Here is a 9,799-nt window from a genome sequence, read left to right as displayed (position 1 = left end):
GCAGTTACCTTCTGCACCCATCTGCTGTATGGACAATAACACTGTGCTGCACACAGAGCCACACTCACAAATAGGTACCTTCCTGCACCCATCTGCTGTACGGATAACAATCACATGGTGCTGCACACGGAGCCACACCCACAAATAGCAGGCACCTCTTGCACCCATCTGCTGTACAGACAATGACATTGCTGCACATGCAAGCCACACCCACAAATAGCAGGCACCTCTTGCACCCATCTGCTATACGAACAATGACAGTGCTGCACATGAAGCCACACCCACAAATAGCAGTCACTGCATTTGCTATACGAACAATCACACGGTGCTGCACACAGAGCTACACCCGCATATAGCAGGCACCTCCTGCACCCATGTGCAAGGGCATACATAGAAATCATGGGGCCCCATACCAGAATTTCTAATTGGGTCTCCGCCACCCCCTGTATAAATAATAATAATAATAATAATAATATACAGCTAGGTCCCAGAGGAGCATATTCTACAACTTTGCAGCCCTTAAAAAGTAATTTTTCTTCTATTGAAACCCCTAGATTCCCTTTTCATTGCAGTCATAGAGTATGATGTCAACAAAAGTTGTCACAAAACATTGTATGATACCCCACAGTATATTCCTTCATGGTATCCTTCACACACACAGTTGATGACCCTACTTTAGGCCTGAAACACACATCTGTGAAACACGTGCGTGTTTGGTCCGTTTCCGTGTATACTGGAGACACGGCCAAACGTGCACCAATGTTATTGTATGATAAAAGCTCCACGTGCGTTTTTGATGCATGTCCGTTTGTCGTGTCCGTGATCCGTACCTGTGTGCGTTTTCCACGGAAGCATGTCTGTTTTCTGCACGCAACACGCAGCACGGACCCAATGAAAGTCAATGGGTCTGTAGCGCACGTCCGAGTGTCACGGACGCATCTCTGTTTGCTCCCTGTACGTTTGTGCTTTTTTCATGTGATGTCGGTCTTTTTTCTTTTTCTGTTTCGTTCTCTCCCTCAGTCCGTCGGTCGGTCTCTATGTCTGTCGGTCGGTCTCTCTGTCTTATCTGTCCCTCTAGCTGTCTGTCTGTCACTTCCCCACCTCTCTCATACTTACCGTTCCCCGATCACCGGCGCGGCGCTGCACGGCTGTTATAAAAACTCCGGCAGCTTTTACTATTTTGAAAAAGCCGGCCGCCCATTAATCAATCTCGTATTCCCTGCTTTACCCGCCCCACCGGCGCCTGTGATTGGTTGCAGTCAACACACGCCCACCACGCTGAGTGGACAGCTGTGTCACTGCACCCAATCACAGCAGCCGGTGGGCGTGTCTATACTGTGCAGTAAATAAATAAATAAATAATTTAAAAAACGGCGTGCAGTCCCCCCCCCCATTTTAATACCAGCCAGATAAAGCCATACGGCTGAAGGCTGGTATTCTCAGGATGGGGAGCTCCACGTTATGGGGAGCCCCCCAGCCCTAACAATATCAGTCAGCAGCCGCTCAGAATTGCCGCATACATTATATGCGACAGTTCTGGGGCTGTACCCGGCTCTTCCCGATTTGCCCTGGTGCGTTGCAAATCGGGGGTAATAAGGAGTTATTGGCAGCCCATAGCTGCCAATAAGTCCTAGATTAATCATGTCAGGCGTCTCCCCAAGATACCTTCCATGATTAATCTGTAAGTGACAGTTAAAAAACACACACACACACGCCGAAAAAATAATTTATTAGAAATAAAAAACACTAACAAAGTCCCTCATCACCAATTTATTAACCCCGACAAAGCCCTCCATGTCCCGGCGTAAACCACGACCTCCAGCGTCGCATCCAGCTCTGCTGCATGCAGGTGACAGGAGCTGCCGAATACACCGCCGCTCCTGTCACCTCCACGCAGCTAATGAGGTGAGTAGCGCGATCAGCTGCTGTCAGTCAGGTAACTCGCGGCCACCGCTGGATCCAGCGGTGGCCGCGGGTAACCTCAGTGACAGCTCAGCTGATCGCGCTACTCAACTCAGTTGCTACCAAGAAAAGAGAAAAAACGATCATACGCCCATAGTTTATATGAATTTACAATTTATTTAATCAATAGGGTACACATGAAAAAGGTGGAACAGATAAAGTGCAGGACTTGAAAAAAAGCCCCAAACAGATCGCAGATCCCTCATATAAAGAAACCATACATCCATAGGAACAAAACCAACATCAACATGTATATATCATGAGTGTCCACTAGATGTCATAAGGAGACAGAGATGCGGCCAGATATATGTATATAGCAAACGCCGTATCAAGACACTATGCACAGGTAACTTCACATATGGCATAGAATAGTTACCTATATAATTTGTTGGGCAGGTCTGTTCACTGAATGCAGGAGGAGGGAGCCGCAATCCACCTGGATCCAGCGGTGGCCGCGGGTAACCTCAGTGACAGCTCAGCTGATCGCGCTACTCACCTCAGTTGCTGTGTGGAGGTGACACAGGTGAATATGGTATTCACTCTAATACTTTAATTTTCATTTCTGAACTTCCTGGCGCCTTTTTCCAGCCAATGAACACATCTGACGATGCTTACCCTCACAGTAACGCCGCAGCCATCTTTGTTGTGGTGTTACTGTGACTGGCTTGGCTGCACAGCATCGTAGGGGCTATATAAGGCTGCCGCCATTTTGTGTGCACGCATTCATTCCAGAGCTGCCGATGTAGTTAGACTGTACTGTGTGCGGGACAGCGTTTCTCCAGCCAACTAATACTAGTCCTTCTAAGAGCTGAAGATATTTAGCATTAGCTGCTAGTGACTGTGTAAAGCGGGCTTTACACACTGCGACATCGCTAGCATCGGCTAGCAATGTCGAGCGCGGTAGCACCCGCCCCCGTCGTAACGTGCGATATTGTGTGATCGCTACCGTAGCGAACATTATCGCTACGGCAGCGTCACACGCATATACCTGCTCTGTGACGTCGCTCTGGCCGGCGAACCACCTCCTTTCTAAGGGGGCGGTTCGTGCGGCGTCACAGCGACGTCACACTGTAGGCGTCCAATAGAAGCAGAGGGGCGGAGATGAGCGGGACGTAACATCCCGCCCACCTCCTTCCTTCCTCATTGCCGGTGGAGGCAGGTAAGGAGATGTTCGTCGCTCCTGCGGTGTCACACATAGCGATGTGTGGTGTCGCAGGAACGAGGAATAACATCGCTAATAAGCATTAAACGATTTTTTGTTTCAGGACGACCTCTCCGCGGCAATAGATTTTGACCGGCTTTTGGGATCGTTTAAGGTCGCTCGTAGGTATCACACACTGCGATCTCGTTAATGAAGCCAGATGTCCGTCACAAACACCGTGACCCCAACGATAATTCATTAACGATATAGTAGCGTGTAAAGCCCACTTAAATCATAGAAACAGGTATAGGGACAGGGCAGTGCGTTCTATGAGATAGTGTTCCTGCTGCATAATCCAAAATAGTCCTTATAAGGGCTGAAGACCGTGTCCACTATCTGCTAGCAGCTGTGTAAATCATAGAACAAGGTATAGGGACCGTGTTAGTGCATTGCTAAGTTAGGTGACAGCCGTTCCTGTTTTAAATCAGCTGATGAAGCTGTCCGCAGCGATACGCGTGGGGCCGGCCATGTTCCCCCTGGTATTGCCATGACTCTTACTCCTTGCTTTGCCTTGGGTAATATACTATGACTGATATACCTCTGACTCCATTACTTTCCTATAATAGGTGACGATATTTGACCCCTGGTTTGTTTCTTATTGATCCCTTGGTTGACTCTGGTGGACCCACGCCCCACAGGACACTTAGGGCAATCAGTGACAATTCTCGACCGTTGTTCCATCCACAGCCATTTATGCTGTTGCTAGGGCCTCACCACCAGGGAGATTTCATATCTGCATGAGCATGCATCCATTGATTGATTTTGTATTGCCTGGGATCATTGGGGCTTATATACCGCATGTGTGGGCCGAGGAGGGGACGCCGCGCTCTCCCACTGCTCGGGTCCGGCTGGCACTGCGGCCTGCTGCCGCTGCTCGGTGGCTCGAGCAATGGGCCGGATCCCGGGGACTCGAGCGGCGTTCCTCGCCCGTGAGTGAAAGGGGGTTTTTGGGTATGGGGATTGTTTATTGTCCGTGACGCCACCCACGGTGGTGGTGATTTGTTGACACCACCGCTGCTCTGTATGGGGATCCCGGGAAGGATGGTATGGAGCAGCCAGTTGTTGTATTGCCCCTCCGTGGGTAGGGGTTGGTGATCCCGGGGCCCGGTGATGAGGTGGGTGATGCAGGGCTTGGTGGGCGCAGGGACGCGGGGGCAGCGCTGTGCCTTGCGGCACTGTGGTACTCACTCAGCTTGAGACGATGACACAGTTCTCGGTAAAACACACGGCTGGAAAGACGGTTCCCACGGATGGCTGCACTTGCTTTCCCCAGTAGGTGACGGTGACGGTCCCTCTGTCCTGCACCTTTGATGATAATGGTTGCGAAGGGTTCCCACCGGTAACCCGCTCCCCGGCTTGGATATGGGCCGGAGGAGCCCTTTGCCCGCAGGCGCTGGCCCTGAGAAACTGGTGCCCTGGCGGTGGCGGTGTCTCTCCGTTACGGTTGGACTGTTGCCTTCAATCGGGACTTGGTTGTTAGGAGACAGACGTCCCCTTCACTGACGGATTTGGCAAATTATGGCGACTCCTAGCCTTGCCGGGATCCGAAAGGCCCCTGCCCTGGTGCTGACTGTTCTTCGTATACTGCTCCAGACCGCCGGGTCACCACCCGTCCGTGGTCCTTCCAGCAACCTCCGAGCAGTCCCCCTGCAGACTATCACCGCCGTCTGCTGACCTTGCTGACACAGTCCGGGGCACACACCCGGACCAACTTCAGGCTTTACTACTCTTACTTTTCACTTGACTTCAGCTTTACTCAACTCTTTACTCCTTCACTACCCTAGCTTAACTGCTTCCACTTCCTCCTCCAAACTCTATCTGCCTGGTTCTTCCCGCCTCCAGGGCTGTGAACTCCTCGGTGGGCGGAGCCAACCGCCTGTCCCACCCTCTGGTGTGAACATCAGCCCCTGGAGGAAGGCAACAAGGATTTTGGGTTAGCTTAGATGTTCCTAACTGGGGTCTAGGGTGTGGTGGTGTTGTGACCTGTGACCCCTGGCTTGCCCAGGGCGTCACATTCCCCCTTAGCAAAATGCAGACCGTCCGCGGGCTGCCCGTCCAACACCGGTTTTATTTTCTGTAAAATATATAAAAAAGGTAAACGGTAAACATTACAACTTATGACGTCATCCCACATCGGGAGGTTTAGTTCTTAAACGTTACAAACGGTTTACGGTTACGGTTTCCGCTCTCTCCCACCCAAGCAACCTGGCCCTGATGCTGCCCCTAAAACCCAGGCAGCACCCCTTGACCCAAGTCCTGCACCAAGTCACCCGAGCGGGATCTGTCCTTCCCCTCCAGAGGGTAGCCACCGGTTCCTGTGGTGGCTGGGCCCCAGCCTGCTCCGCTGAGGGCCCTCCCTCCAACCTGCCTCTCCGGAGGCGGCAACTGCGGAAACGGTAACGGTAAAACAACTTATTTACATGCCACTAACGTTTGTGGTTGCCCTGCAAGTTCACGGGCTTGTCCATGGAAAGTTCTCCATGCAACCTTTTAAACGGTCTCCACGGGGACAACGGTGCCGGCTACGGCCGGTTTCCAAATCACGGTGAATCAGGTGACTCCATCAGTTGATCACTTTCATTGCAAACTTTTTCAAACAAAACTTTTAAACAGGTGGTCCCAACGGGGACTGGACAACGGTGCTCCGCTGCCCTACTCCGGATTTTCAGCTTCATCCGAGGGAGGGGGTGCAGAACTCACTCGGCTCTCCCGGCTGCCCCTCAGTTTGGCATCTAGGGCGAACCACCCACTCTCTCCGCAGTGCCGGGTATACTGTACAATGTCACCCGGCATCAGATTACGACCGGGATGCTCTTCAGGCAGGTGGGCATTCACATCCCGCCGGGCTATAAACACTTCGGCCTCCAGGCCCGGTTCATATATAAACCCATAGCCCCGGCGGACATCAAACCGCCTCACCTGCCCTTCGTACAGCGGCCCCCGGACACGGAACGTTGCCTGACGGAGACTCTCCTTTTCTCTGATTGCACGGGCCACCAGCTCCGCTTTCTTCCTCTCCCTCTCACCGATCTCCAGGCCCAGCGGTACCGGCTCCCTGTCCCAATATGGCGCTGCTGTGAGCTCCGGCGCACGGGTCGGGCCCTGCAAGACCTGTTGGATATTGCCCACTGCTGGTACTCTGGGCGACAGGTCCTGCGGTGACGTGGCCTTAGACGATGCCTTGCATCGGCAACCCGGCGCAACCTCAGCCGAGGTGTGGGGGATGGGCACAGGGGCTTTCCGCAGCTGGGCCTCCGGCTCGGAGCGGGTCATCGGCTCCGGCTCGGGGACTTTCTCGGAAGACGTCTCCGGTGCGGTTTTCGGAGCCTTCCAGGGTAACACCTCCGGTCGACTACGGGCTCCGGCTGCAGGTCGGCCCGCCTGGGCGGGGATGCGGAGTATTGCTACCGGTTGCGGTGGTGGCGGGCCTAGTGGCGGGGTCACGGCTTCCGAGACGGGTGGCGAGGGAGGCAGCGGGGGGAGAAGGCTTGGACCGGGTCCCGCAGCCGCGATGACTGGCCCTTCAAGGGCATCGGGGCGTGGGTCACTCACCCTCCCTTTCTCCGCTTCCTCCTCGCGTCTCCGCACGGTCGCTATAACGTCCGCCATGTCGGTCTCCCACTCCTCCATGAGGAGCTGCAACTTAATCTGCAGCCGTTGGTAGAGCTGCGCGGTCCGGATCTCCACCCACGCCGCGGTTCCAGGCGCGGGGGCTACGGTGTCGCGGGACGGCATCCACATGCTGCTGGCGGCTTCTCCCAGGAACAAGATGTCCGCAGAGTCCTGGCGTCCCTGCTTTTATAGCTGCTCTCACATGCAGCCAGCCGCCATCGCGTCCCCCTTAGCTTCTTTCCCGGCCACTCCTCTATTGGGGCGGGGTTTTGGCCTTCGCGCCTCTGCTACTCGAGAAGACGCTCGAGCGGGAACTTTTCGCGCCAAAGATGGCGACTTCTGAAATTTTTCAGCCGGACACCTCCGGCGGTCACAAGGCGCACCTCTACCCAACGGCAGAGCGGTAAGATCCTGTTCGTGACGCCAAGTTGTCGCGGGCGGAGGAGGGGACGCCGCGCTCTCCCACTGCTCGGGTCCGGCTGGCACTGCGGCCTGCTGCCGCTGCTCGGTGGCTCGAGCGATGGGCCGTATCCCGGGGACTCGAGCGGCGTTCCTCGGCCGTGAGTGAAAGGGGGTTTTTGGGTATGGGGATTGTTTATTGTCCGTGACGCCACTCACGGTGGTGGTGATTTGTTGACACCACCGCTGCTCTGTATGGGGATCCCGGGAAGGATGGTATGGAGCAGCCAGTTGTTGTATTGCCCCTCCATGGGTAGGGGTTGGTGATCCCGGGGCCCGGTGATGAGGTGGGTGATGCAGGGCTTGGTGGGCGCAGGGACGCGGGGGCAGCACTGTGCCTTGCGGCACTGTGGTACTCACTCAGCCTGAGACGATGACACAGTTCTCGGTAAAACACACGGCTGGAAAGACGGTTCCCACAGACGGCTGCACTTGCTTTCCCCAGTAGGTGACGGTCCCTCTGTCCTGCACCTATGATGATAATGGTTGTGATGGGTTCCCACCGGCCCTGGCCCTGAGAAACTGGTGCCCTGGCGGTGGCGGTGTCTCTCCATTACGGTTGGACTGTTGCCTTCAATCGGGACTTGGTTGTTAGGAGACAGACGTCCCCTTCACTGACGGATTTGGCAAATTATGGCGACTCCTAGCCTTGCCGGGATCCGAAAGGCCCCTGCCCTGGTGCTGACTGTTCTTCGTATACTGCTCCAGACCGCCGGGTCACCACCCGTCCGCGGTCCTTCCAGCAACCTCCGAGCAGTCCCCCTGCAGACTATCACCGCCGTCTGCTGACCTTGCTGACACAGTCCGGGGCACACACCCGGACCAACTTCAGGCTTTACTACTCTTACTTTTCACTTGACTTCAGCTTTACTCAACTCTTTACTCCTTCACTACCCTAGCTTAACTGCTTCCACTTCCTCCTCCAAACTCTATCTGCCTGGTTCTTCCCGCCTCCAGGGCTGTGAACTCCTCGGTGGGCGGAGCCAACCGCCTGTCCCACCCTCTGGTGTGAACATCAGCCCCTGGAGGAAGGCAACAAGGATTTTGGGTTAGCTTAGATGTTCCTAACTGGGGTCTAGGGTGTGGTGGTGTTGTGACCTGTGATCCCTGGCTTGCCCAGGGCGTCACACATGCCTTGTTCACTTTTTTCATATTATAACTCAGGGGCTATGCTTAACCCCATTGATATATTATAGGAGGTGTATATACATTTATCCTTGTTGAATATCATAATCAGTACTTTGTACGATTTCATGTGTGGCAATATCTTTTCTACCTGATTCCAGGGGGAATTTTTGTGCTAATCCTGCACATTTTAATTGATTTTATAACATTATGTGTTGTGTGTGTCTTTGGACCTAATAAAATTGTTGTTTATTAAGTATATGGACCAGTCATTGTTTACATTATTGGGTTGCGCGCCTATTATGCACTTCTTCCCTCGTTCCTGCAGTGTCACACATAGCGATGTGTGCTGCCGCAGGAACGACGAACAACCTGCGTCCTCCAACAGCAACGATAATCGGGAAAGAAACGACGTGTCAACGATCAACGATTAGGTAAGTTATTTTGATTAACTGTCGTTCCTGCGTTTCACACGCAACAACGTCGCTAACGAGACCGGATGTGCATCACGAATTCCGTGACCCCAACGACATCTCGTTAGCGATGTCGTTGCGTGTAAAGCCCGCTTTAGTGTTACCAAATTTTTATTACTAGGTGTCAGTGGCACTACTTGTGCCTGAAGCAAAGTGCCTTCATAGCACCAAACTAGCCTAATTTTGGGGATCTTCATATGTGACGCCCTGGACTAGTCAGAGTGTCACAGGGAACTGCACTCCTTTTCTCTTATGGTGCAGAACCCACCCTCCATGGTTCTGGGATCTTATCCTTTGGTGTTGCTTCTATCAGCATTCAAATCCTAGTCACCTTACACCACACCCTCAGGCACACCAGTGGGTGGTCTAGCTGGAATAGGGTCACCCGTCTAGCAGTCAGGCAGACTGGTGAGAGGGACTTAGATCAGTTCAGTGTCAGCTTTCAGTGAGAGAGGAGCTGAAGTGGCAGCTCCTGGGGAGCTGAGAGAGGAGTTGAGTGGTAGCCCTCAGTGCGTGAGGAGCTAGGGGAGTTGTAGCTCCCTGGAAGACATTGGCTAGGTCACAGACAGTGGCCTGGGACCTGAGGAGTCGGAGACCCGGTCGCAGGGTATTGGAGAAAGGAGCCAGGCTTAGTTTTGGAGAACGGTCGGCACCAGAATATCCAGTAACCGGACTAGTACCGAGCACGGTGGGAAACTGGACCCTAGATCAGGGAGTAGTTTCACGCAACCTGATAATTAACCTGTGGAGGACAGTCTCTTTATGAACTTTCCCCAAGAGCTCAGAGATCGAAGGCACCAACACAATGAGGGGGCTAGGGCTTTACAACCCATTCAGCCCACTGAAATCGCAAGTGTCATCCATCGAGAGCACAGCTCCTCTATCCAAGCATAGGGAGCGGGGCCCCGAAAGCTTCAAGCTGAGGGGTCACTCAGAACCATCTACAATTAGTGCAAGGAGGCAGGTC

Source organism: Anomaloglossus baeobatrachus, chromosome 4, assembly GCF_048569485.1.
Source record: "Anomaloglossus baeobatrachus isolate aAnoBae1 chromosome 4, aAnoBae1.hap1, whole genome shotgun sequence".
Taxonomy (NCBI): Eukaryota; Metazoa; Chordata; class Amphibia; order Anura; family Aromobatidae; genus Anomaloglossus; species Anomaloglossus baeobatrachus.
The sequence above is the reverse complement of the archived record's forward strand: the minus strand, read 5'-3'. Positions refer to the sequence as shown.